The 5,000-nt window shown below is 27.9% G+C and overlaps 1 long non-coding RNA gene across 1 annotated transcript; it reads left to right on the top strand.

Moving 5' to 3' along the window:
- The first annotated feature begins 6 nt into the window (after nt 1-6).
- Nucleotides 7-897, top strand: LOC140919196 (uncharacterized). The gene is made up of 2 exons (XR_012161762.1): nt 7-546; nt 651-897. It is a non-coding gene; the product is annotated as an uncharacterized lncRNA (long non-coding RNA).
- Nucleotides 898-5,000: the final 4,103 nt, after the last annotated feature.

Raw genomic sequence — 5,000 nt, 5'->3', positions numbered from 1 at the left:
CCTTAGGACTTCGTCTGCTCGAGCGGGTGGAAAGGAATTCTGTTCAGCAACTACGGAACCTTGAGATACCATGTTTGCATTACAATCATGTGAAGATTAGCCAATGAATGTACGTGAAGGAAAGTGATAGGTATTGTATATGTACTTGTAGATGTAGGTCCAATTATCCAAAAGGCAAACTAGAGAGAAGGGGAGTTAGTTATAAAAGGTAGTGTTGAGAGAGGGAAGTTACCATTCTGCATATTTTCTATTAGAACCTTTAAGGTTGGGCATAGAGAGAATCATGTCTTCTATGAGGAGCATTTGCTTAACAATGCGTGTTGCCTGTCCTCAAGCATTGCCAACTAACATAACATACAATTACAAACAACCAATATTTGCTTAACAAATTTGAAATGTCTGTTTTATGTTAGTAGGCATTGTTGATGGCTTAATTATAATCTAATTTGTTACATTTTTTGTTGGTATTGCAGAGTAGCTAGGGGACCTGACTTATGATTTTATCATGATGGTGAATTCACCTGATGATGATGGAAAAGGATGAAGGTAAAACATATGCTGAAGATAAAACTATTTTTGTATAATAACAATTATCTCACCTTATAGATTTGCTAGTAATTTTTCAAAACTTTTGGTCTTCCTTTTCTCAGTTTTTGGAGCACAGGATATCTATCTCAACATGTATGCATTGTTTTGATTTTTATTTATTTTTTTAATATAAAAAATATTCTGTAGTTTATATAATTTAATTTTGATGAGTCTTTAACTAGAAGTTTCTTGTTTAGGATATAACTGAAATAACTATGGGAGGTTTTGTGTGTATATATCGATAATAACTTTCTCCCATACTAACGGTAGATTGGTCCACCTATTGATATAAAAGCAGCATTTATTTAACATTGAGTATCATATCTATATTTAATTAATTTGTAAATTATATGCTAGAAAATTTAAATACAATTGGATCCCATTTCACTTCATTATTATTTTAAAAAATTCAGCAACAGGGTTGGGTCCAACAGAATGGATTAGAAGGTTGAATCTCCGCTGACTCATTTTGTGAACCAAAGTTCTTTCTCTCAAAGGACATTGCTAAACGATCCTCGATTTTTGATTTTCACACCTCATCCCCTTTATGATTTTCTTAGTGTAAAAAATACTCATGACCTCTGTCCTAGGCAATTGAAAGCAATTATTTTTGGAGCTACTTTTCTCACCCCCTTTTTGTGAACAATTTGTGTGGTTTGGGGGAGGTGTAGGCTAGAAATTTTGTTAACAAAAGGGAAAAAAGGCTGGGTTGGAAACCTCATCTATTCTCCAATTTTAAGGAGCTCTCTAAAATTCTCTACAAGTTATTATTATTAGTTTTTTTGTATAGTACAAGTTGTGTTTGATTACAATTATGTTTTATTTTATTCTTAAAAAAAAAATATGATTTTTCAGTTATTATTATAGAAGTTATTCGTAACTTTTTTTAAAAGTACCATATACGTTAATTAATCCAAATGATTTTACCTACAAGTTATTATTATTAGTTTTTTTGTATAGTACAAGTTGTGTTTGATTACAATTATGTTTTTTTTTTATTCTTAAAAAAAAATTATGATTTTTCAGTTATTATTATAGAAGTTATTCGTAACTTTTTTTAAAAGTACCATATACGTTAATTAATCCAAATGATTTTAATTTTCAATAGTGAATTGCTCAGCAAGTAATGTGTGAAAGATTTGGCAACTTGAGTTTTGGATCCTCCCTTTTGTACGACTAGTTGGATTGTATCATTCTATGGTAATTTTAAATAAAATCAAAGTTTCAATAAAATACTTTACCAAACAAATTATCAACTTAAAGGTGTAAGTTTCAATATACATGTAAGGTGTAAAATACTGAGTCGAAAATGCTATCTTTATATAAATCTAGCAATAACATTTCAAAATATAATTTTTTGACGTCTTCAAAAATATAATGTTCTTTGTATTTATACTTTATATAAAGGAAATACTTTATTTAATTTTAATGTGATTTTTCCGCCAATTAAATAACTAAATTATATATATATATATATATATATATATATTAAATAATTAAATTTTGTACTCATATGTAAAAAGGGATACAATATTTTTGTATAATTCTTATTTCATATAATACCATTTATGTAAACTATTTAATTTATGATTTCCATTCTTTACCTAATAAAAAAAAAGATAGAATTGACTAAAAAAAAAAAGAGGGAATAAAAATACAAACTATATTGATATAATGATATCTTTTGGTTATTAACTTATAATATTAAATTGTGTAATAAAAAATTTAGAACTTATTTATTATGTGAAAACATTTTTAAATTTTAGTAAGATGATGTGAAGTGAACTATTATAATAGACAGAGGATGATTTATTTTTTTAAATTAATGAAAGTAACTCTTTTGATATTTTTATTTACTCTGCAGATATAGATAATCATTCAATTGAAAAGAGTTTTTTTATTCCTTTATTAACCCGTTATTTAAACGCAAATTTTAGAAGATGATAAAAATGGTTTTACAAAATAAACAAAACTTTAATTATTCTTAAATAATCACCCCACGTTCACATGTTAACTTTTTTTGTGGTCTTATCCACGTTCACACTATAAAAGCTACCTTTTGGGTCTTGGGCTGTTGGCTAGTACTGCAGCCTTTGCATGTGGTCACTACATGATTTATTTATTTAAATTTATGGAATATGGCAAGGAAGAAATTATTAACACCCCATTTTAACTAACAAATCTCACCTATTTGAAATTGTATTTTAGTCTCACACAAGAAAAAGAAAAATTAAAATTTGTTTTGAGATGGTGAAAGTTGTTCAAAAAATAAAATAGGTACAACAATAAAATAAATATTCAAAAATAAGCTTTGAAAGAGGTGGGCGTATTAGGAAAATAGTTGCTCAATTCGGTAGATTATGTAGTTTATGATGGTTGAGAAATCCACACTACTACATTTATTAGATCATTAATGTATTGTTTTATTAGAATTGAATTAGTTATTCACTTGGAATTAGTTTCTATTTTAGTTTTAATTTGTTATTGTGGTTTTTATGGGTTTTATACTTTATATAAACTTTTTTTTTTTTTTTTATCTTATGTATTATTAATGAATCATTTACCCAAAAATCAACAACTTTTCTTCTATGGTCAACCAACAAGATTTCATTCCTCCCCCTACATTTTTTATTTTTATTATTTTGAACAATTTCAGTCAAGGTAGAGGAAACCCTAATCCAAATAGAGGTCGTAGCATAAGAACAAGAAATTCCATGTTATGCACTAAAGAATGATAATCAACCATATAAAACTGTCACAATAAAGATAGAGGATCAACGAAGGAACAAGTAGTGTCTATATCACTTTGTCACAATCATGAGAGGAACAAAACCAACACGATATCCAACATAATAAATTTAAGACCGAAAGCAAAACAAGAAGATGAAATCGGAACAACCAAAGAATCAATTATTGGAAAAAACATACATCGAGAAATTAAACGAGCACAATTATAACACAATAATATAACGTGAAATCTCCAAATATGGAGACAAAATCACGATCATTATCTAATGACAAGCAAAGAATAATACTATGTGATGATTTTTACAACACAAAGACTTCTTCCAAATACTCATGACCCCTAATATATCCATACTCTTTAAAGCAAATACTTGAACTATATATCACAATACTTTAACGTACAGATATAAGAAAAAATAAAATAATTATATACAACTTAAAGTGTTTTTGACTGATACATCTTGTAACGTAAAACTAGAGTATATATATAGTATTGACCTTTTCCTTTACAATGTTAGGCAACATACAACTATTTTAACATACATTATATCAATCAACTTTAACGATCTCCACCTTGATTGAAAAAGATATTTCTTTGCCATCCATTGTCTACAACAATAATCATGGTTCAAAAGAACTATCTGCTGTTGTAAGCCCTAGCGCCAATCTATTTTACATAGATTATGATTTTTATCATTGATTTAAATTATATATCTAATTTTGGTTATATAGATAAGACACCATTTATTATGTTATTAACCATATAATATAATAAAGTCCTTAGAATAGATAGTTCATGTAATAGAACATCAAGTGTGACTTGATTGTAAAACCCTATTGAACATTAGTTAAAGTATCCGTAGTCAAAGTATTATTGTTAATTAAGACGACAATAATATATCAAAACTATTATGTAGTGGGACAAGTGTTAAATATATTTTAAAGCAATTAAACATGTGTTTAAATTGTTGTCCAAAACGTTCTTGATAATCGAAGAATGTTATTACTTTTGGGTCTGATGGAAAACATGAATGAGTGATCTTGAGGATGTTTTCCTCATTTAAGCAGTCAACTTGAGTTCTGGGTTTCATCATTGATTTGAGCACTCTTGATACTCATTAAAAGAGAATAATCAGAATGTTCTTTTGTAAAACAATAACATTCTTTGTTTCTGTTTTGTATGAGTGCTAGATTTTGACAATTCTGGCAACTGTTGCATGCCAAGTTTTTCTGCTCTGTACGTGTGTCAGTGATGCAGTGATTTTATCATTTTTGTCCAGTTTGTACTTGCTTACTTTAACCATCAACTTTGGGGATTAGTCTTGCTTTTCATTCTTGATGCACTGTTTTGCTTTTTTGTTGATCTTATGGAAATAATTTATCCAAAATGATCTTGAGTATATAATTATGTTCCTTTGCAATGAATACTGGTGATTTAAAATATAGATTGATCTACTTTCATAGCTCAGATCGATCTTAAATTAAAGAATACTTTGTTCTTTGTAAACCAAAATGTTCTTGGAATAATGTTGTCAAAACCAAAACATTCTTCGTTTTTCATAGTACTGTACATAATGATCTTCGTTTTTTAGAATGGTGTCAAAAATGTTCTTTGTTTTTTCTGTTTAATAACCAGAACATTCTTGGTTTCTCAGATTTGATCTTGC

Source organism: Cicer arietinum, unplaced genomic scaffold (assembly GCF_000331145.2).
Source record: "Cicer arietinum cultivar CDC Frontier isolate Library 1 unplaced genomic scaffold, Cicar.CDCFrontier_v2.0 Ca_scaffold_5893_v2.0, whole genome shotgun sequence".
Classification (NCBI taxonomy): domain Eukaryota; kingdom Viridiplantae; phylum Streptophyta; class Magnoliopsida; order Fabales; family Fabaceae; genus Cicer; species Cicer arietinum.
The sequence above is the reverse complement of the archived record's forward strand: the minus strand, read 5'-3'. Positions and strand labels throughout refer to the sequence as shown.